This window comes from Leuresthes tenuis, unplaced genomic scaffold (assembly GCF_036924035.1).
Source record: "Leuresthes tenuis unplaced genomic scaffold, fLeuTen1.0.hap1 SCAF_12, whole genome shotgun sequence".
NCBI classification, from domain to species: domain Eukaryota; kingdom Metazoa; phylum Chordata; class Actinopteri; order Atheriniformes; family Atherinopsidae; genus Leuresthes; species Leuresthes tenuis.
This window is the reverse complement of record NW_027325366.1, coordinates 11,855,418-11,879,173: the sequence shown is the minus strand read 5'-3', so window position 1 is coordinate 11,879,173 and position 23,756 is coordinate 11,855,418. Positions and strand designations below refer to the sequence as shown.

At 42.4% G+C, this 23,756-nt stretch overlaps 6 non-coding genes across 6 annotated transcripts; all 6 read left to right on the top strand.

Annotated features, from left to right (window-relative positions):
* The first annotated feature begins 1,963 nt into the window (after window positions 1-1,963).
* Window positions 1,964-2,077, top strand: LOC140265980 (U5 spliceosomal RNA). Its single transcript, XR_011906656.1, has one exon. It is a non-coding gene; the product is annotated as a U5 spliceosomal RNA (small nuclear RNA).
* Window positions 2,078-2,385: 308 nt separating this feature from the next.
* Window positions 2,386-2,569, top strand: LOC140320551 (U2 spliceosomal RNA). Its single transcript, XR_011918387.1, has one exon. It is a non-coding gene; the product is annotated as a U2 spliceosomal RNA (small nuclear RNA).
* Window positions 2,570-4,765: 2,196 nt separating this feature from the next.
* On the top strand, window positions 4,766-4,879 carry LOC140265979 (U5 spliceosomal RNA). Its single transcript, XR_011906655.1, has one exon. It is a non-coding gene; the product is annotated as a U5 spliceosomal RNA (small nuclear RNA).
* Window positions 4,880-5,187: 308 nt separating this feature from the next.
* On the top strand, window positions 5,188-5,371 carry LOC140320550 (U2 spliceosomal RNA). Its single transcript, XR_011918386.1, has one exon. It is a non-coding gene; the product is annotated as a U2 spliceosomal RNA (small nuclear RNA).
* A 2,291-nt stretch (window positions 5,372-7,662) lies between these two features.
* On the top strand, window positions 7,663-7,776 carry LOC140265795 (U5 spliceosomal RNA). The gene has a single exon (XR_011906487.1). It is a non-coding gene; the product is annotated as a U5 spliceosomal RNA (small nuclear RNA).
* Window positions 7,777-8,092: 316 nt separating this feature from the next.
* LOC140320474 (U2 spliceosomal RNA) lies at window positions 8,093-8,283 on the top strand. Its single transcript, XR_011918321.1, has one exon. It is a non-coding gene; the product is annotated as a U2 spliceosomal RNA (small nuclear RNA).
* The last annotated feature ends 15,473 nt before the right edge of the window (window positions 8,284-23,756 follow it).

Sequence of the window (23,756 nt, the reverse complement as noted above, 5' to 3'; positions counted from 1 at the left end):
CTTTCTTACCCTACTGATTGCTTAAGATTAAGTTGTTTTTTTCTCAAACTACAACATTTTTTTAATTGTTGAAACTTGATTTGAAGTGGATAAATAAGGAGGACAAACAGTTTTAAGTCAGGCTGATAGAAGGAATTAATTTTATAGCAAAATCTGTATTTCGTCATATGTCGAGAGATGCTTATTGCTGAAGAAGTTCTTTCTCATTCTACAAAGTACAACGTTGTTTATCGTTGAAACTTGATTAGACATGAATAAATATGAAGGACAAAGCAGTCTTAACTTGGTTAGAGTTAAGGAATTCGTTTTATAGGAGAATCCGAATTCGTGCATAACTCGTAAAATAGAGCTTATTTTCGGATTCCTGAAGAATGAGTCTGGTTCTTTCTCATAATACAAAGTTTGTTGTTTATTGTTGAAACTTCATCAGAAGTGAAGAAATAAATGAATGCCTATCAACAAATGTGGGATCTAAACTCTAGTGCTTCCTCTAAAATAATTTCCTTTCTCAATTCAGAAATGTGTGTGTGTAAGTCACAACACCCGTGACACCAAAACGGCTTTCTTTTCTCTCTTTTCTCTACACTCTGCACTGTGAGCACACACACCAAATCAGAAAGGCTTTTTTCTCTCTTTTCTACATTATGGACTGTGGGGACACAAAACCGCTCTCTCTTTTTTTTTTTTGATTGTGTGCCAGGGCGTTGTCTCACGTATTAGATTATGCTTACGATACGAATGGGTTTATCAGTCACATCAGACTCCATACATACTGATCCTCCCGTAATAAAATGGTCGGATCTTATCAAACACACTTTGTTTCTTGTGACAATCAAGTCAGCGAAACAGCGTATACACGTCAAGACACTGAATCAAGTTTGCCACAAGAACTCATAAGTTTGGCAGTATTGCTCTGCCGTCAGCAATCATACACCCATTTTATTTTCGTGAGACATGTGCAGGCACCTGTTCATCTACTGTTCTATCACTATGAATTAGTTTATCTATTATCAATAAGGATACTTCTACAACTACTATCAAAGTATGTCCAGACTTCTTATGTTGTCAGTTGCTATATATGAATAAGTGGGTAGCTACTGACAAGCATTAAGCATGTCACACAGCCCAAACATATAACATTTCAGGACACACCACACAGTTAACAACCACAGTGAAGCGTGTCAAAGCCCAAACATGTAACATTCAACAGGACACTTACACAACACATTCAAATCAAACAGTCAGACAACATACAAGAACATATACCCCAGCCGGCATTGCTCCCTGCCTATTTTCCTACAGCTCACTATGTGTGCGCACACCTTTATTCACAAACTCTTCAACTTATACTCTTTTACCGAAGCTGCTACAGCTCGATTGGCCGAATAGCCTTAGATCCTATTTCGGTGAATTTGACATCTGCCTTACATGTAACAGATTAGCGGTTTAGCAGTTTTAATTTAGTTTGAGTGAAGGAATTCATTTTATAGCAAAATCCGAAATCGTGAAGAACTCATGAGAGTAAGCTTATTTTCGGATTCCTGAAACTTTAGATTTGCTCTTTCTTTTACTGCAAAGTACAACGTTGTTTTTTTTTTTTGTTTAAATCTTTCTAGACATGGTAAATATGAAGGACAAAGCAGTTTTAACATAGTTTGAGTGAAGGAATTCATTTTATAGATAAAATCCCAAGAGTCTGCTGAGAAAAGAGAGTGAATGCGAAGTAGACTTTAACACGGCTCTAGGAGCGAGCCGAGTGTGGGCTAACCGGGAGAATTGCTTGAAAGAAACGCGACACCGAATGAGCGGTCAGAACAAAGCCTCAATACGGTGTTCCCGTGGTGTTTTTGTTGCTGCCTTGTCGATTGCACAGGGGCAAGCGTTTCAACCAAGCAACGCTCACCATGGGGAAGGTGGCTATGGCAACTAGCCTGATGCCCTGCTCCCGCACTGACGGATAATCGTACTCTGGTTTCTCTTCATAACATACAAGTCTTTCGCCTTTTACTAAAGACTTTCGTGGAGAGCAGCACTAATGAGTTGTTTCTATTTTTGGCAGGCTTTACCTTTGCGGGTGAAGCCCTTTCTGTCTGTGCAAAAGAAATCTTGTTACTGTGCAGAGTGACTTCTCTGAGTAGAGTCGCCTTACTTTTTGCGATTGTGCCGATGTTCGAAGCTGGAGTGCAAAGTTGTTGCTTGAATGGTGCTTGCTGGAGCATGCGGGAGTGCAAAGTTATACCATTTAAAAGGGCTGAAGAGTGCTCAGTGCAGCGGGTGGGCGGAGGTGCAACGTGACACTCTGGCCACCTATGGCCATAAAAAGAACACTGCTACAAGTGCGCATTGTGCCAGCAAGGGCCCTCGGACCTGAAACAGTGGACAGTTATCGCTTCTCGGCCTTTTGGCTAAGATCAAGTGTAGTATCTGTTCTTATCAGTTTAATATGTCCTCTATACGAGGACTACATATTAAATGGATTTTTAAGAATAGGAGTTGAAAAAGAAGCTTGCTCCGTTCACTCCAAGCATCGACCCAGTACTGCAGTGCCGCTGGGAACGGTGCGCTCTTCTCTGCTCTTGTGAAAAAGCAAACAGCGGTGCAGGATGGAAGTTTCAGGGAGCCCAAGATGAAACTTTCTTTTAATCTGCTGAGAAAAGAGAGTGAATGCGAAGTAGACTTTAACACAGCTCTGGGAGCGAGCCGAGTGTGGGCTAACCGGGAGAATTGCTTGAAAGAAACGCGACACCGAATGAGTGGTCAGAACAAAGCCTCAATACGGTGTTCCCGTGGTGTTTGTGGCTGCCTTGTCTTGTGCATAGAGTAAAAGACAAGGCAGCCATCGAATAGGGCCCGATTGTTCCTACTTGGTCAGCCGAGGAGCAAGGGGGGGGAGCAAGCGTCTCAACCAAGCAAATCTCACCAAGTAGGAACAATCGGGCCCTATTCGATGGCTGCAACACCTGAAAGAGATATTTATGCGAGACCCGATCAAAATCTTTTTCAAAGTCTAAATTTAAGATGACAAGCCGGGTGTTTCTGTCTCTAGCGTAATCAATGATGTCTCGAATCAGTACGAGGCTGTCGGTGAGTTGTCTCTCTGAGATGGCACAAGCCTGGTCTGGGTGAATTACCTCCTCTAAAACAGAGGACATCCGTGTCGTTAAAACCTTGCTAAAAACTTTACAGTCAAAGTTTAAAAGTGTGATGGGCCTCCAATTCTTTAGGTCAGTCTTATCATTTTTATCAGAAGTGAAGAAATAAATGAATGCCTATCAACAAATGTGGGATCTAAACTCTAGTGCTTCCTCTAAAATAATTTCCTTTCTCAATTTAGAAATGTGTGTGTGTAAGTCACAACACCCGTGACACCAAAACGGCTTTCTTTTCTCTACACTCTGCACTATGAGCACACACACCAAATCAGAAAGGCTTTTTTCTCTCTTTTCTACATTATGGACTGTGGGGACACAAAACCGCTCTCTCTTTTTTTTTTTATCGTGTGCCAGGGCGTTGTCTCACGTATTAGATTGTGCTTAAGATACGAATGGGTTTATCAGTCACATCAGAATCCATACATACTGATCCTCCCGTAATAAAATGGTCGGATCTTATCAAACACATTTTGTTTCTTGTGACAATCAAGTCAGCGAAACAGCGTATACACGTGAAGACACTGAATCAAGTTTGCCACAAGAACTCATAAGTTTGGCAGTATTGCTCTGCCGTCAGCAATCATACACCCATTTTATTTTCATGAGACATGTGCAGGCACCTGTTCATCTACTGTTCTATCACTATGAATTAGTTTATCTATTATCAATAAGGATACTTCTACAACTACTATCAAAGTATGTCTGGACTTCTTATGTTGTCAGTTGCTATATATGAATAAGTTGGTTGCTACTGAAAAGCATTAAGCATGTCACACAGCCCAAACATATAACATTTCAGGACACACCACACAGTTAACAACCACAGTGAAGCGTGTCAAAGCCCAAACATGTAACATTCAAAAGGACACTTACACAACACATTCAAATCAAACAGTCAGACAACATACAAGAACATATACCCCAGCCGGCATTGCTCCCTGCCTATTTTCGTACAGCACACTATGTGTGCGCACACCTTTATTCACAAACTCTTCAACTTATACTCTTTTACCGAAGCTGCTACAGCTCGATTGGCCGAATACCCTTTGATCCTATTTCGGTGAATTTGACATCTGCCTTACATGTAACAGATTAGCGGTTTAGCAGTTTTAATTTAGTTTGAGTGAAGGAATTCATTTTATAGCAAAATCCGAAATCGTGAAGAACTCATGAAAGTAAGCTTATTCTCGGATTCCTGAAACTTTAGATTTGCTATTTCTTTTACTGCAAAGTACAACGTTGGTTTTTTTGTTTAAATCTTTCAAGACATGGTAAATATGAAGGACAAAGCAGTTTTAACATAGTTTGAGTGAAGGAATTCATTTTATTGATAAAATCCCAAGAGTCTGCTGAGAAAAGAGAGTGAATGCGAAGTAGACTTTAACACGGCTCTGGGAGCGAGCCGAGTGTGGGCTAACCGGGAGAATTGCTTGAAAGAAACGCGACACCGAATGAGCGGTCAGAACAAAGCCTCAATACGGTGTTCCCGTGGTGTTTTTGTTGCTGCCTTGTCGATTGCACAGGGGCAAGCGTTTCAACCAAGCAACGCTCACCATGGGGAAGGTGGCTATGGCAACTAGCCTGATGCCCTGCTCCCGCACTGACGGATAATCGTACTCTGGTTTCTCTTCATAACATACAAGTCTTTCGCCTTTTACTAAAGACTTTCGTGGAGAGCAGCACTAATGAGTTGTTTCTATTTTTGGCAGGCTTTACCTTTGCGGGTGAAGCCCTTTCTGTCTGTGCAAAAGAAATCTTGTTACTGTGCAGAGTGACTTCTCTGAGTAGAGTCGCCTTACTTTTTGCGATTGTGCCGATGTTCGAAGCTGGAGTGCAAAGTTGTTGCTTGAATGGTGCTTGCTGGAGCATGCGGGAGTGCAAAGTTATACCATTTAAAAGGGCTGAAGAGTGCTCAGTGCAGCGGGTGGGCGGAGGTGCAACGTGACACTCTGGCCACCTATGGCCATAAAAAGAACACTGCTACAAGTGCGCATTGTGCCAGCAAGGGCCCTCGGACCTGAAACAGTGGACAGTTATCGCTTCTCGGCCTTTTGGCTAAGATCAAGTGTAGTATCTGTTCTTATCAGTTTAATATGTCCTCTATACGAGGACTACATATTAAATGGATTTTTAAGAATAGGAGTTGAAAAAGAAGCTTGCTCCGTTCACTCCAAGCATCGACCCAGTACTGCAGTGCCGCTGGGAACGGTGCGCTCTTCTCTGCTCTTGTGAAAAAGCAAACAGCGGTGCAGGATGGAAGTTTCAGGGAGCCCAAGATGAAACTTTCTTTTAATCTGCTGAGAAAAGAGAGTGAATGCGAAGTAGACTTTAACACAGCTCTGGGAGCGAGCCGAGTGTGGGCTAACCGGGAGAATTGCTTGAAAGAAACGCGACACCGAATGAGTGGTCAGAACAAAGCCTCAATACGGTGTTCCCGTGGTGTTTGTGGCTGCCTTGTCTTGTGCACAGAGTAAAAGACAAGGCAGCCATCGAATAGGGCCCGATTGTTCCTACTTGGTCAGCCGAGGAGCAAGGGGGGGGAGCAAGCGTCTCAACCAAGCAAATCTCACCAAGTAGGAACAATCGGGCCCTATTCGATGGCTGCAACACCTGAAAGAGATATTTATGCGAGACCCGATCAAAATCTTTTTCAAAGTCTAAATTTAAGATGACAAGCCGGGTGTTTCTGTCTCTAGCGTAATCAATGATGTCTCGAATCAGTACGAGGCTGTCGGTGAGTTGTCTCTCTGAGATGGCACAAGCCTGGTCTGGGTGAATTACCTCCTCTAAAACAGAGGACATCCGTGTCGTTAAAACCTTGCTAAAAACTTTACAGTCAAAGTTTAAAAGTGTGATGGGCCTCCAATTCTTTAGGTCAGTCTTATCATTTTTATCAGAAGTGAAGAAATAAATGAATGCCTATCAACAAATGTGGGATCTAAACTCTAGTGCTTCCTCTAAAATAATTTCCTTTCTCAATTTAGAAATGTGTGTGTGTAAGTCACAACACCCGTGACACCAAAACGGCTTTCTTTTCTCTACACTCTGCACTATGAGCACACACACCAAATCAGAAAGGCTTTTTTCTCTCTTTTCTACATTATGGACTGTGGGGACACAAAACCGCTCTCTCTTTTTTTTTTTATCGTGTGCCAGGGCGTTGTCTCACGTATTAGATTGTGCTTAAGATACGAATGGGTTTATCAGTCACATCAGAATCCATACATACTGATCCTCCCGTAATAAAATGGTCGGATCTTATCAAACACATTTTGTTTCTTGTGACAATCAAGTCAGCGAAACAGCGTATACACGTGAAGACACTGAATCAAGTTTGCCACAAGAACTCATAAGTTTGGCAGTATTGCTCTGCCGTCAGCAATCATACACCCATTTTATTTTCATGAGACATGTGCAGGCACCTGTTCATCTACTGTTCTATCACTATGAATTAGTTTATCTATTATCAATAAGGATACTTCTACAACTACTATCAAAGTATGTCCGGACTTCTTATGTTGTCAGTTGCTATATATGAATAAGTTGGTTGCTACAGAAAAGCATTAAGCATGTCACACAGCCCAAACATATAACATTTCAGGACACACCACACAGTTAACAACCACAGTGAAGCGTGTCAAAGCCCAAACATGTAACATTCAAAAGGACACTTACACAACACATTCAAATCAAACAGTCAGACAACATACAAGAACATATACCCCAGCCGGCATTGCTCCCTGCCTATTTTCGTACAGCACACTATGTGTGCGCACACCTTTATTCACAAACTCTTCAACTTATACTCTTTTACCGAAGCTGCTACAGCTCGATTGGCCGAATACCCTTTGATCCTATTTCGGTGAATTTGACATCTGCCTTACATGTAACAGATTAGCGGTTTAGCAGTTTTAATTTAGTTTGAGTGAAGGAATTCATTTTATAGCAAAATCCGAAATCGTGAAGAACTCATGAAAGTAAGCTTATTCTCGGATTCCTGAAACTTTAGATTTGCTATTTCTTTTACTGCAAAGTACAACGTTGGTTTTTTTGTTTAAATCTTTCAAGACATGGTAAATATGAAGGACAAAGCAGTTTTAACATAGTTTGAGTGAAGGAATTCATTTTATTGATAAAATCCCAAGAGTCTGCTGAGAAAAGAGAGTGAATGCGAAGTAGACTTTAACACGGCTCTGGGAGCGAGCCGAGTGCGGGCTAACCGGGAGAATTGCTTGAAAGAAACGCGACACCGAATGAGCGGTCAGAACAAAGCCTCAATACGGTGTTCCCGTGGTGTTTTTGTTGCTGCCTTGTCTTTTGCACAGAGTAAAAGACAAGGCAGCCATCGAATAGGGCCCGATTGTTCCTACTTGGTCAGCCGAGGAGCAAGGGGGGGGGGGGGGGGGGGGGGGGGGGGGGGGGGCAAGCGTCTCAACCAAGCAAAGCTCACCATGGCGAAGGTGGCTATGCCAACTAGCCTGATGCCCTGCTCCCGCAGTGACGGATAATCGTACTCTGGTTTCTCTTCATAACGTACAAGTCTTTCGCCTTTTACTAAAGACTTCTGTGGAGAGCAGCACTAATGAGTTGTTTCTATTTTTGGCAGGCTTTACCTTTGCGGGTGAAGCCCTTTCTGTCTGTGCAAAAGAAATCTTGTTACTGTGCAGAGTGACTTCTCTGAGTAGAGTCGCCTTACTTGTTGCGACTGTGCCGATGTTCGAAGCTGGAGTGCAAAGTTGTTGCTTGAATGGTGCTTGCTGGAGCGTGCGGGAGTGCAAAGTTATACCATTTAAAAGGGCTGAAGAGTGCTCAGTGCAGCAGGTGGGCGGAGGTGCAAAGTGACACTCTGGCCACCTATGGCCATAAAAAGAACAGGGGTGTTAGCGGACAAGTGCGCATTGTGCCAGGAAGGGCCCTCGGACGTGAACCAGTGGACAGTTGTCGCTTCTCGGCCTTTTGGCTAAGATCAAGTGTAGTATCTGTTCTTATCAGTTTAATATCTGATATGTCCTCTATACGCGGACTACATATTAAATGGATTTTTAGCAATAGGAGTTGAAAAAGTAGCTTGCTCCGTTCACTCCAAGCATTGACCCCGTACTGCAGTGCCGCTGGGAACGGTGCGCTCTTCTCTACTCTTGTGAAAAAGCAAATAGCGGTGCAGGATGCAAGTTTCAGGGAGCCCAAGATGAAACTTTCTTTTAGTCTGCTGAGAAAAGAGAGTGAATGCGAAGTAGACTTTAACACGGCTCTGGGAGCGAGCCGAGTGCGGGCTAACCGGGAGAATTGCTTGAAAGAAACGCCATACCAAATGAGCGGTCAGAACAAAGCCTCAATACGGTGTTCCCGTGGTGTTTTTGTTGCTGCCGCTGTTTGCTTTTTCACAAGAGCGCACCTGTTGAGGGGGGGCTTGGGGGGGCCTGGGTGATGGTGGGTCTCAGGCCCGGGCTGCTGCGACTGGTGTGACCGGGTGGTTTGTTTGTTTGTTTTTTGTTGTTGTTTGTTTGTTTTTTGTAGAGGTCCTCCGGAGTGGGGTTGGGTTGAGTGGGGTGGGGCGGGATGGGTACCTTCTGGGGGTACAGTAGCTCCCAGAATATGGTCGCTGCAGGCCCCGAGCCTGGTGGACATCAAGACCTCCTGTCCTGTGTTGGCTCCCTTTTAAAAAGTACAGAACTTCGAACAGGTCTAGTCCCTGGCTTTCGGCAGTACTGTCTTCTTTACTTTTTTTTTTTTTCCCCTTATCGTGTTCAGCATTATGGCAGCAGAATTGTAGTCTGAATACCTTTGATGCCAAACAGATTTGCTTTGCCAAGGGAAGTTTTATAAATGTACAGCTCCCCTTGATGCCCATTTATTTATTTCTGTTTACAATATATGACATGTAATAGAACTGAACCGGACCGGGGGACAAGGAAAGAAGAAGAGGAAAGAAGAGAAAAACAGAACATACATCGCATACAACACAGCTGTGGATATAGATGACCTGAGACGACATGATAATACATGTCTGGTTTAGAGGCATGTCTTTAACTGTAAAAACTGTTTTTATTTCACTAATTTATTCAATGTTTATTGTTAGATTAATTAATATTTATCTGCAGGGTTAGAATTTGCTAATAGTATTAATATAGTGTTCAGCTGACTTGACTTGACTTGTTATGACTCAGACTTACTCCTAATAATCTAACTCACTTTAAACCTTTATATAAAGCACGTTGCTGCTCTGTTAAGATAACAGATCCATTGATTCATAGATCTGCTGCAGTTAAATAGTTAAATGGTTTAATGAGATCAATTATAAATACTGATGATAAATATTAACTCAGAATTGGTGAAAATAAGCAGAGGAGAAGTATTTAGATCAGCTAAATTTTAAGTCATGTTACTGTGATCTCTAACACAATAAAGGCTAACCTTTAATGCTTTAAGATGGTAAGAAACTGTCTGTCACCTATCTGCCTGACCTTGCTGTTAAATCCCGATATTTTCTAATATGTCATATGGTCTGACTGTCCGGTCTCAGACCTGCTTCAGGTGGAAATCATAAAGTCTCAATTTGTAGAACATCTTTTGTTCAGGCAGTTTTTCAATTAAAGGATCAAAGATTTAAATGCTATGTTTGTTTGTCTGACTTTTTAAGAGAGCTGTTAAATCTTAATTCAACAACAAACTGGTTCTAATGTTTAGTTTTAAACAGTCTGTTCTTCCTGGATTTATTTTGGACATTGTATTGCTTCTTATCTCTTCACTGTAATACTTGCATTGAAAAGCGGTTTTCAGATTGTCCATTCAATGTGGTATTTCTCCCATTCAAATTTATTTAAAAATAAATTAATTATTGAATTGATGATAAATGCTCTAGTAAAAACTTCCATTATCATTGTAAATTTTTTGACTAAATAACTATATGTAACTCTGGTACTCTTTAAGTACAGGCCCATGATCAATCAGAATCTGTCCTCACTCTCAGGGCTGAATGGGGGAAGAAGGAAGCAGGGTTGGGATGAGATCATCTTAGGGTGAGAGCATTTATGACAAAGCTAAGGATATCTAACCTTTTCTTTTCCAATTACACATGTCCACATGTACAGCCTAAGCTGTTTATGCTGAATCTGTATAAATGGTCAGTTTTTTATTTTGCTAAATGGCATGCTTCTGTTATTGAGTGTGATGTTAGGAAGATGTGTCTTATCTGCTAGTGTAGTAGGATGTGTCCCTGGAAAAGATGACGTTGTGTCTGGCACGTGCTGTGGTAGAGGTGCAGAGGACTGCGTCTGAATAGAGAATTTAACTTCTCCAAAAAAAATACTGACAGTCTGCAAGAAATGTTACTGCTCTTTTTTTCGTCTTTTTCTGCCCTTGCTTTCTGCAATAAACCTGCCCCGGTAGCTGAGAGTAGCTGCCCCGGTATATATCCCCATACCCCTCTCCCTTTTGGCTCCTGTACACAGCACACACTCACACATGAAGGGTTTTGGGGGCGTGTGTGTTCTGTGGGGTGTAGTGGATGGGGCCACGTAGGTGGTCCCCTTGGCTGCACTCTGCAGTTCCCCGCCCCTGTTTTATTTACACCTTAGACATCACTACTTATCAAACACACACACACACATTAGGTCTTGCGGGGTGGTTGCACTGAGTGGCATCTGGTGGGCGGGGCTCTTTGGGTATGTAGGCTGCCCAGAGGGCCGCGCTCCCAGTTCTACAAGGTTGGCTGCCCCTCAATTTTAATCGCTCACTATTAGAAAATATTGAAGAGCCAGAAGGGTGAGGGGAGGGGTCTTCTCATACCCCTGCTTCCTGGTTGCTGCTCGGGCAGGAGTGGCCAGGAGGAATTAATTATTCTGCTGGTTCAAGGTCTGTGGTGGCTGGGGGGCTGCTGGCCCCCTGGTGTGCCCACTGCGCTACACCCCAGCGGAGTCAAGGGAGGGAGGACGTGTGGATGTATGGGACGTGAAAGTGTGTGTGGTGATGATTGGGCCTGGGTCTGGGACTTGCTGTCGCCTGGCCTTCCTGTGCTTCTCCCAATGGGGGGGCGGCGTTGCCTCTCCCCACTGCTTGCGACTTCACCCACCTGTGGGCACGTCTTGACTCCCAGGGCACTTGGCCAGGGGCGCTGGGGCAGGCGCTGACCCACTGTGTGGCTGTCTGGGGCGCTTGGCCCTCCCAGGTATTGGGTGGGGCCTCTAACGGGGGGTATTGGGGCGCTCGGGCTCCTGGGGCCCGGGTCCGGTGCATGGCCCATGTCTGGGCGGCTTGGGCCTGGCGGGATCGGTGGGCTGTTGCCCCTGGCTCCCGGAGGGCCTCTGCCCTATGCTTATGGGGGCTCTGTCCGGGGGCTTCCTCTGCTGTCTACTGGGTGTATGCGTGGTTGTCCCTGCGGTGGGCATCCTGGGTTCTGTGCTCCGTGGGGGCTGCCGGTGGCCTGGGTCTTGTGGCCCTCTCTGCCTGCTTCTGATTGCTTGGGGGGGCTGTGGATTGTGGCCGTGTACACTTATACACTCATAACTCAGCACGGTTATCATGTAGGTCCTGTGCCATGGGTCTCGCATGTTCTCACACACACACACACACACAACACACATTCATTAGTCCAGTAGCAGTTGATGTATTACCATGTCGCCTCAGGTCATCTATATCCACAGTTGTGTTGTATGCGATTGCCACTACTTGTGCTTGTTTTTGTTTGTTTGTGTGTTTGTTTGTTCTCTGCTTGTCTGCTTTCAGGTGTTCCTGGTAGACAATAGTCTCTCTAGATGCAGAAAAAGCATTTGATCGAGTGAACTGGAAATTTTTATTTACAGCATTAAACAAATTCGGGTTTGGGTCACACTTCATCAACTGGATAAGGATATTATATAGCTCCCCAAATGCAAGTGTCAGGACTAATGATCAAACTTCTCCAAGCTTCAGTCTGCAGAGAGGTGGAAGACAGGGTTGCCCACTTTCTCCCTCACTTTTTGCTATTTTCATCGAACCTTTAGCAGCTGCTATCAGACAAGATAGAAATATTAAAGGCATCCAACCCCAAAATATTGAGCATAAAATAAGTCTTTATGCTGATGATGTATTACTTTTCCTCCAGAACTCACAGACGTCTCTCACTCACACGATCACACTCTTAAATAAATTCTCAGCACTTTCTGACTACTCTATCAATTGGTCTAAGACCACAGTTCTGCCCATTAACTGTAGGGTCCAGAATATACCTGCGATCACTTTACAGTCAGGAAATATTAGATATTTAGGCATAAACATTTCCTCCAGGCTCTCAGAGCTAACAAAGCTAAATTATGTGCAATTATTAAAGACAGTAGAGGACGATCTCTCTCGTTGGAAGTCCTTACCTATATCACTTATGGGGAGAGTTACAACCATTAAAATGATGATACTATCAAAAGTTAACTATTTGTTCTCAATGATCCCCATAAAACCATCTGCTACTTGGTTTAAGTCACTAGATTCATGCATCTCCAAATTTCTGTGGAAAAACAAACCATCACGTATTAGTTTAAAAACGCTACAGAAAACCAAGGAAAGTGGTGGATTAGATTTACCTCATTTTCAGCACTATTCCTTAGCCAATAGGTTACAGTATATATAAAACATAGTTTGCACCTAGCCCAATAGATTAACCATTGATATATATAGAACAAGCATTGTGGGATAATCTGGAAATCTCTGACCTGCCACTTATTAGTCAAAACGTAAAAAAATCACAAATGTTTTAAAAGCATTAACATCAGCACCTCTCTGACAGCCTGGTGGGAATTTCTTAAAATAACAAAGTCTTCACATGTCCCGTGTAAGCTTACACCCATCTGGAATAATCCTGACATCCTGCAAAACAAAAAAATGCTAAACTTTCCTCTGTGGAAGATCAAAGGAATCAAACATCTGGAACATATAATCCAAAATGGAACATTTATTTCATTTGATGAGCTCATATCACAACATGAGATAGGCAGCAATAATTTCCTAGAATATCAACAACTTAAGTCTATAATAACAAAGAAATATATCTTCCACCAACCAGACTTACAACTCCCGATTAGGGTAGCAGAGTTTCTAAGCATCTGCATCCCAAAACTACTATCAAAAATATATAAATTATTATCTAAGATAGATGACACAATGTCTCTACCATCCTCAAAATGGGAGTGAGATTTATATATTAGTTCTAGTCATAGCTTCTGGCCACAAACATGTTTGAACACCTTTAGAATGACTCGAAATCCTAATTTACAGCTCATACAATACAAAATTCTTCATAGAACACACTATACAGGACAAAGGATGTTCAGGATGGGTCTAACACACTCAAACATCTGCTCACATTGCACAGATAACACACCTGATGATTATGCACACGCTTTGTGGTTTTGTGCGCCTGTCCAGAAGTTCTGGTTTGAAGTCTGTACGGACCTTTCAACATGGCTAAAGTGTAGCATTCCTGCATGCCCCACACTGTGCATACTGGGTGACTTAGACAACATCAACATGGAAATGAACTCAGCACACATGGTCCTCACAGTGTTGTTAGCCCGATTTTTTCATTGGAAGCCCAAGAATAAGCTGGAGAAATCGTTTATTAAAAAAGTATTTATTAGTGGTCACAAGTAGAGTATATTGCAGCGCTGGACTCGGAGTGCCAGAGCTCCCGCAGGAAATCCGTCAGGCCGAGACCCGTTATCCGGAAACATGTCATATTTCTTGTCAGAGTATAATTGGCCAGTTTTGAGTGGCATGATCAGGCCAGCTGCTGTCCTTGTTGTGTTCTTTGGATGTGATAAACAATGTGTGTGTATGTGTGAGTGCTGTTTTAGGTGTCTAATGTACCAGACCTATCTGCCCTAATAGAGATGTTTTGTCTGACCCAGTTGTTTATGTCATTCTAAGGTCTTGGACCATTTAAGGTCATCTGTTGTGCAGTATGAGCAGAGTGGAAAAGTACCAGCTAGGAACATAGGTCATTTAGTAAAATACAGAAAATGAATTTATAATTTCTAAGAACAAAGCCAATTATAACAACTCCCCCTTTTGACATGATTTAATCATGTCAACTAAATGAGGTAGGAATGTTATATTCTGTATTGTGTCACACCTGTTAGCGGCAGCCAACTTAGCAGGTCCCCAAACTGCAAGTGGCCAACTACCTTGAGGTGCAGCACAACCAGACAGGAGATTCTTGTTATCCCCCTTTTGATATAACTTCATTATGTGAGCTGTTATGTGTAAGCTGTTCTTCTTTGCAATTATCAGCAGCAAGCAAGTTTTCATTGCATATGCATGTGTAAAATAATTGTAATGCGTTAGCTAAACCTTTCTGTATCAGGAGTGTTTATCATGATGCTGGGAACAGAACCTCTTTCCCAGAATAGTTCAACCTTCATTACTCAACTGATCATAACTCTGCAATGAGCACATTTCTTAAAAGCTATAAGTATCACGCCTGTACGTGTATGCAAGGAATAAATTAATAAATGTTTCAATATGTCTTAAAATTAGTGTGTGTATGTGGCCCCAAACCCAATCTCTGTGTAGAATCTTAGTTCATTTTGGCCCAAAACTATATGTGGTTTAAGCAGTGGCAAGACCCTGCTCACCCATAAGTACCATTACAACACATAACAATAATTAACTAAGCTACAACAATTCATAAAATATTGAAACTCAAAAAGTGCTTAAGGCAATTAACATTACCATCAGGATCGTCCACTGTTCGCAGCGAATAGGAGCGAAAAACCCGATGGCTGATATCCGGGAAAATTCTCCTATGGCCCCATTCCCCCTTGGCGACCGACCACTTAATTACCTTTCAGTGCCTAAGGTCCCGCTCCGAACAGCCGATTCACACCAATGGCAAAGGACATATGTATGAATTCCTATGATTAGTAATTGGTCTACTTAAAATCATTAAACTAAAGAGGAACATCACAAAACACAAAACAATACAGTACAGACATTTAAACATGACTTGAATATGAAGATATGACCCTGTTGAGAACAGATGAGTAATGATAGATGTAGTGTAAAAACTAACAATTTCTTTTGAGTGAAAATTTTATGATAACATTGTGCAGAGTGGTGTAGTGCAGCTCAGTCTCTTGTGGTCCAATCCTGTCACTGCTTGGTGTTTGGTTGTCCTTCTGGCTGAATCTCAGTTCAGCAGTCTGAGCTAACTAGGAAGGAGAGGTTACCAGCACTTCACTTCCACAAAGGGGTCTTTACCACCCGTTTTCCCTAACTAATCTTTTTCTTTGGGACAATTAAGGAGATAATTCAGATTATTTTGTTGACAGTGGTTGAAGGTTGTATGGTTGTTCAACCATTATCTTGGCATGATGATCGTGCCTCCCAGAATTTCAGACTGACGTCTTGTCAGTCACTTGGCTGTGAGTCCTTTAGAGGTTCTGCTGCAGATGCAGTTAATTTAAGCTGTGGATGAATGTTAGCAGGAGAGAGAACTGAGCAGCACAACATGTCATTTTCACAATGTTTTATATTCAGGAATTGCCTTTTAACAGGTTCAATCCCAGTATTCATTGGTCGACAAATTAAGTTTTCATGTGAACCCCAAACAAAAACAAATAAATAAACCGAAAAAAATAAATAAATAAATGAAATGAAAAACAAAACAACTGGCCAGTTGATAGAAAACATGTTTTAGGACAGTACCTTTAGACTCACCAACCTGCTGTACAGCATTAATGTGAAATCCAGTACCATCAACCTTTTCTGTGGAAAAAACTTCAAACCATTTAGAGAACACAGCAAGACAAAGACAAAACACAAGACAACATAGAACAAAAGACAAAAGGAAGACAAAGACTCACAGAATTTTGGGAAAATCTTGAGAAGTGTTAGTAAACTATGATTAATTGTTGTATCTCCACCCCCCCGATGAGACTTAGTCTCATCCGTATGTTAGTTCTGCTGAACTCTTCCACTGCAGTTTCTGCTCCTGTGTTGCTGCTGCAGGACAGAAATGTTTGTGGTTAGAGTTCATTTTGGGAGCAGCACAGCATCAAGAAAGCAGCCATTTCTTCTCAATGAGTAACTGATTAACCTTTTTGGGATAAATATTGTCTGTCCTCTTAATTCAGCTCAGAGTGCTTTTGATAAAATTTCAGCACGATCTGCTTAATTCTCAATTGTTACTTTATACTAAATTCTATTTAATTCTTACCAGTGGCTGTGTTTCGTGATGCTGAGCCATCCACAGACAGTTCAGGATCAGCAGTTTTTTCTGCTCCATTTGAATTAGAAACACTTCATGGGGTACCAACAGTGTGACATTAGAGTTTCTTATAACATCACATGATACAATAACATATTTCCATACAAATTAGAATCAAATACAAAGGTTTATTCTATTTTTCTATTTGTCTCAATTCCTCATTTATTTATTTTTTAGATGAGCCATGTGGCCTTGTGCTGCTAAATTTTTCCTTAGCAGTGCCACAGCATCGTGCTTGTGTTCAGATCTTTGGTTGGTTATTGATCACTGTTATCTTGCATGCATGCTTTGACCTAAGGGCCAGGATTCTTGATATTATTTTGTAATATTTTTTTAAATTTTTTTTTTCCTGGTAGCAGTTTTGGAATGTTAGCTAAATTGTTCAGGATCATTCTTGTTTTTTCTTGACATGAATTAGGCCTTCAATCGTGCAGTTCAAAGCTCTGTGCTTTACCTTACTTCGAGCAGCTCTGCCTCAGTTTATTATGTTTTACTTAATCTTTACTTCTTCCTTCCAGTATGTGTGGATGTATGTGGGTGTATGTGTACGTATAGATGTGCATGTGTGTGTGTGTGTATGTGTGTCTATATGTGGCCTTGGGTTTCACTACTTTGTTTTATTTTCTTCTATCATTTTCTTGTATGAAAAGTGTTATGAAAATAAAGTTTGATTGATTGATTCATTGATTGATTGCACCAGATTAAACAACTTGGGTCATCTCCCACGTAAATTCTCGAATGAACCAGAACACATGATTAAAACTGTTCTCACAGAACATTTTATTCATCCCATTCATATCTTTTTCGTTCGACCAACATGTCATGACTGAGCACAGATCGGATTGTACCTTGTATCTTGTTTCTCAATAAATTGTAATTGAAGTGGGTTGTTGCAATTTTCCAGAGATCTTTTAGTCACCTGGTGTGGAGTGGTGGGAAGAGAGGGTGTGTCCAGATTACTGTTGTAGTTCTTTGTAACTTGAGCTTTTAATGTCTGACTTTCACACAGGAGAGGTGTGAAAATTAGTTATTGTAACCTTTTGTTTCTGCTACTGTGGTTCTACAGTCTAGTCTCCACAGTGGTGTTTTCCTTTGGTTTCATCGTCAGTGGTCCGTTCAGTCTCTGATAGAGTTTTAGTCCCCGTGGTCTAGTCTTTGTCAGCAGGTGAGGTTCCTAAGTCTGTCCGGACCTCAGTTAATGTTCTTTCGGTAGGATCTTGAGCCTGAGTACAGTGATCCTTGTGGATCCAGTTACTCAGTCTATTCTCAGTCAACCATACCTTTACACAATGTGTTGTAGCTTCTGCGTCCTGTCCATATAGGAGAGGACCAGTTAAGTTTGTTCACTTTCCTGGTCCTGTTCCTTGCTGAGATATACTCATCACCGTGTTATTCAGTTGTTTCACATTCACACAAGTTTCCATACTGTAGTACAACAAGGGGTGAGCCTGTTGGTGCAGTTGTAAATGGACAGGGTGTTTCCTCCCTGTCATGACCTCATGTGGGACAACATGACAACATTCATGGTGGCATTTGGAGTAAATCTTAGGCTAACACAATACGTAGAGCTTCAGCCCAGGTTAACTGTGTGTCTGCAGAGACTTCTGTTCGGCCTTTTTGATGGTTCTATTAGCTCTTTTCACTAGTCCTTGTAAAGCTGGGTGAGAGACTGCACCGAGCTTATGTGTAATTCCAAACAATTTTTCCACTTCTCCTAGTTCTTCATTGGAGAAGTGAGTATCATTATCTGTTCTTATCACTTCTGGTACCCCAAATCTTGGAATAATTTCTGTTGTAAGCCATTTAATGACTTCTTTTCCTTTTTCGGTTTTAGTAGGTGTGGCTTCTACCCATCTAGAAAAGGGAGCTACACACACTAGAAGAAATAGTTTACCTTCAGTCCTGTTCGCTGCTCCCATGTCAGTAAACTCAATTACTATCTGTTTCCAAGGGGCATCAGGTACTGGGAAACTACCTAGTCCTGCTTTGAGATTGAACAGCTTGCAAATTTCACAAGATTGCACAAAATATTTTATTGCGTCTTTTAGGTGGGGGTGCCACCAGTGTTGTGAAATGAGCGCTGTTACTTTTGAGCTAGCACAGTGAGCTCTACTGTGTGCTTCTTGACATAGCAAATTTAGTAGTCCAGTTTGAGCTACTATTTTGCCTTCATGATTCCAGCAGCGTCCTGTGGAATCTTTTTTTTTTCGTTCCATGCTTGCTTTTCAGATGGTGCCGCTGCTTCGTGAAGTTCTTTAATGTTTTCTAAACATAATTCTCGTTGTGATTTTTCCTCCAATGTTTTCTGAGACATCTGGTTAAATGCAGTATACCCTGCTTTTGTTTTTGCTGCCTTATCTGCCGCATTGTTGCCTCTAGCTACTCTCCCATCTCCCTTTTGATGTCCTCTGCACTCGACTCTAGCAACTTGTTTTGATTCAAGTATGGCATAATATAGTTCGAGTAATTGATTCAAGTGTTTAACCGGGGTGCCTGCTGAGGTCACAAAGCCTTTCCTTTTCCAGTGACACATGTCTGGTTTAGAGGCATGTCTTTAACTGTAAACACTGTTTTTATTTCACTAATTTATTCAATGTTTATTGTTAGATTAATTAATATTTATCTGCAGGGTTAGAATTTGCTAATAGTATTAATATAGTGTTCAGCTGTACAGCTCTCTGGTTGCTGTGGCTATTTTTAAATGTGCCATGAAAACAAACCTTGACTTGACTTGTTATGACTCAGACTTACTGCAGCTGTCTTTAAATTTCTTTTAGAGTTTTCTTCTTCAAGAAACTCATTGGTGATATCTGACTCTCGTTGTGCCTTTTATTGCCGTGTTTTTGTTAATTTCCTAATAATCTAACTCACTTTAAACCTTTATATAAAGCACGTTGCTGCTCTGTTAAGATAACAGATCCATTGATTCATAGATCTGCTGCAGTTAAATAGTTAAATGGTTTAATGAGATCAATTATAAATACTGATGATAAATATTAACTCAGAATTGGTGAAAATAAGCAGAGGAGAAGTATTTAGATCAGCTAAATTTTAAGTCATGTTACTGTGATCTCTAACACAATAAAGGCTAACCTTTAATGCTTTAAGATGGTAAGAAACTGTCTGACACCTATCTGCCTGACCTTGCTGTTAAATCCCGATATTTTCTAATATGTCATATGGTCTGACTGTCCGGTCTCAGACATGCTTCAGGTGGAAATCATAAAGTCTCAATTTGTAGAACATCTTTTGTTCAGGCAGTTTTTCAATTAAAGGATCAAAGATTTAAATGCTATGTTTGTTTGACTGACTTTTTAAGAGAGCTGTTAAATCTTAATTCAACAACAAACTGGTTCTAATGTTTAGTTTTAAACAGTCTGTTCTTCCTGGATTTATTTTGGACATTGTATTGCTTCTTATCTCTTCACTGTAATACTTGCATTGAAAAGCGGTTTTCAGATTGTCCATTCAATGTGGTATTTCTCCCATTCAAATTTATTTGAAAATAAATTAATTATTGAATTGATGATAAATGCTCTAGTAAAAACTTCCATTATCATTGTAAATTTTTTGACTAAATAACTATATGTAACTCTGTTACTCTTTAAGTACAGGCCCATGATCAATCAGAATCTGTCCTCACTCTCAGTGCTGAATGGGGGAAGAAGGAAGCAGGGTTGGGATGAGATAATCTTAGGGAGAGAGCATTTATGACAAAGCTAAGGATATCCAACCTTTTCTTTTCCAATTACACATGTCCACATGTAGAGCCTAAGCTGTTTATGCTGAATCTGTATAAATGGTCATTTTTTTATTTTGCTAAATGGCATGCTTCTGTTATTGAGTGTGATGTTAGGAAGATGTGTCTTATCTGCTAGTGTATCTTTTCCCTGGAAAAGATGACGTTGTGTCTGGCACGTGCTGTGGTAGAGGTGCAGAGGACTGCGTCTGAATAGAGAATTTAACTTCTCCAAAAAAAATACTGACAGTCTGCAAGAAATGTTACTGCTTTTTTTTCCGTCTTTTTCTGCCCTTGCTCTCTGCAATAAACCTGCCTCTTTTAGCTTTGCTGTTGCTTGATTCCTACTGCCTGTTGCTTGTTTTGAAAACATAGAGAAATCACTCAATTGCGGTGGCGCACTTTCAAACCCTCCAAACATTCCTTTCCCTTGCATTTCTCTCGTCCAATTTACAAATCTATCTGTCTCTCTTTTTTCGTCTTCTCTTGGAACTTTTTTCTGCCATCTCGTCAACGTCTCAAATAATACCGACCCCAATGAGCCGGGTTTACATGTTTTCCACTTATCAACAAAGGTTTGTGACATATTCAGGTATTTCACGTGTTAATCAGAATGGGTGAATGGTGCAATGCCCGAGTGTTGGACCTGACCAAGAAGCTTCTACACAGAATCTTTTACTCTGTGCGCTTGATCGCTGGGGGCTCTCCCAGTCTCTTCACTCGTTTTAATTCACCAAACTCTGTAACACCCTAACTAAATTCCCCTTTATTTTCTAGTCCAATGCCCCCTTTTACAGAACTACTTGAGATCTGTGTCAGTGTAGGAATTCTCCAGCAGTCTCTATTGCTAGATACACTTCCACTAACACAGTAAAATATCAACCAAGTAGCAAACCACCCCACATTTTCATGAAAAATAACCAACTTAGCCCTGTGTCCTTATGCAGAGATAAACACTTAGTGTATCGCCTGTTCACAACAACTGCAGAACCACCGCCGCTTGTGGAAGAAAAAAAAAAAAAACCCCAGACACACCGCCGATTGTGGATTTTACAGTCCAAGTGCCAATTGCACAGAGATTACTTACGCTGCCTATTGTGAAGTAATACAGACCCACCGCCGATTGCAGATAAAGGTCTAAGCGCCCTTGTGCACAGAAATTACTCACGTCGCCTGTTGTGCAGTAATGCAGACCCACCGCCGATTGCGGATTTTACGGTCCAAGTGCCAATTGCACAGACATTACTCACGCCGCCAATTGCAGACTAACAGACCCCCGCTTATTGGCATCTACTTCCTATTCAGTTTAGAAGACAGGATGAATTTTATGTCTTTTATTTGGCCAAATTGTACTAAACTAGGACACATATGACTCTCCCTATGTGAGACTATGTGTTTATACTTTACATGTGACCACCTAGTAAACCTGTAGACACAAATTTTGTGCTTTTGATTTAGTGATCGGAGGACATCCTAATTCAGACAATTTAGTTTAGAATGACCAATGTGCAGAAATTTCACATATCCTGATACAAGAGGTTTTCTGCTCACCTTGTGTTTTAGGCGCCTTGAATTGTCTGAAGAAGGGTCCCCTCCAACCAGCTCCGGAAGTCCTCGATCGGACACGGTCTCAGAGTCAGCCAATCCGGGTCACGGCACCAATTGTTAGCCCGATTTTTTCATTGGAAGCCCAAGAATAAGCTGGAGAAATGGTTTATTAAAACAGTATTTATTAGTGGTCACAAGTAGAGTATATTGCAGCGCTGGACTCGGAGTGCCAGAGCTCCCGCAGGAAATCCGTCAGGCCGAGACCCGTTATCCGGAAACATGTCATATTTATATTCAGCTTTATCTCACAGAAGTTGTATTCACACTTGTCAGAGTATAATTGACCAGTTTTGAGTGGCATGATCAGGCCAGCTTCTGTCCTTGTTGTGTTCTTTGGATATGGTAAACAATGTGTGTGTATGTGTGACTGCTGTTTTAGGTGTCTAATGTACCAGACCTATCTGCCCTAATAGAGAGGTTTTGTCTGACCCAGTTGTTTATGTCATTCTAAGGTCTTGGACCATTTAAGGTCATCTGTTGTGCAGTATGAGCAGAGTGGAAAGGTACCAGCTAGGAACATAGGTTATTTAGTAAAATACAGAATATGAATTTATAATGTCTAAGAACAAAGCCAATTATAACAGTGTTATGTATCGCAAAGAAAACTATTCTCATGAACTGGAAAGCGAAGAACAATCTGTGTATTAACCAGTTTAGAAATGTTCTTTTAGATTATATTAGCATGGAAACAATGTGTGCCTCCTCAAAACATCAATTGGCTGAATTTCATTCTCTCTGGTCCCCGCTGATTAGGTTTATCACATAGTGGTGGTGGGATGCTGTCCCGTCGCTCTGGGCGGTTGGGTGTGTGCTGGGGGGGGGGCTGTGTGGCTTCGGGCGTCTGGTGGGCAGTTTTGGGGGCTTGCGGGTGGGGCTGTCTTGCGGTGCGGGGCGGGGTCCCTTTGGGGCCTTGGGGTGGTGGCTGCTTGCTCTGTACCGGGTGGCCGGGCCGCTCTGGCGTGGGTGGTGGTGCTGGGCCTGGGCCCTGGTGGCTGGACGCTGCCTTGCGCCCGGGGGGGCTGGGTTGCCCTGGACTTGCCACAGTATGGGTGGGTTGGTGCAGGTCCTGGTGCCAGGCTTGTTGCTCTGGGACCTCCAGGGTGTCCGCAGGTGGTTGTTAATTTTAGGGTGTTGGGGCGTGCGGTGGGGGGGTGATGGTGGGTCTCAGGCCCGGGCTGCTGCGTCTGGTGTGACCGGGTGGTTTGTTTGTTGTTGTTTGTTTGTTTGTTTGTAGAGGTCCTCCGGGGTGGGGCGGGGTTGGGTAGAGTGGGATGGGGTGGGGTGGGTACCTTCTGGGGGTACAGTAGCTCCTGGAATATGGTCGCTGCAGGCCCCGTGCCTGGTGGACATCAGGCCCTCCTGCCCTGTGTTGGGTCCCAGGTAGCGGGGGTGCCTATTGCAGCCAGTCCCTGGCTGCCTTCTCCGGGGGAGAGTAGCTGCCCTGGTGTATATCCCCATACCCCTCTCCCTTTTGGCTCTTGTACACAGCACACACTCACACATGAAGTGTTTTGGGGGCGTGTGTGTTCTGTGGGGTGTAGTGGATGGGGCCACGTAGGTGGTTCCCTTGGCTGCACTCTGCAGTTCCCCGCCCTTGTTTTAATTACACCTTAGACATCACTACTTATCAAACACACACACACACATTAAGTCTTGGCGGGTGGTTGCAGTGAATGGCATCTGGTGGACGGGGCTCTTTGGGTATGTAGGCTGCCCAGAGGGCCGCGGTCCCAGTTCTACAAGGTTGGCTGCCCCTCAATTTTAATCGCTCACTATTAGAAAATATTGAAGAGCCAGAAGGGTGAGGGGAGGGGTCTTCTCACACCCTTGCTTCCTGGTTGCTGCTTGGGCAGGAGTGGCCAGGAGGAATTAATTATTCTGCTGGTTCAGGGTCTGTGGTGGCTGGGGGGCTGCTGGCCCCCTGGTGTGCCCGTTGCGCTACACCCCAGCGGAGTCAAGGGAGGGAGGACGTGTGGATGTATGGGACGTGAAAGTGTGTGTGGTGATGATTAGGCCTGGG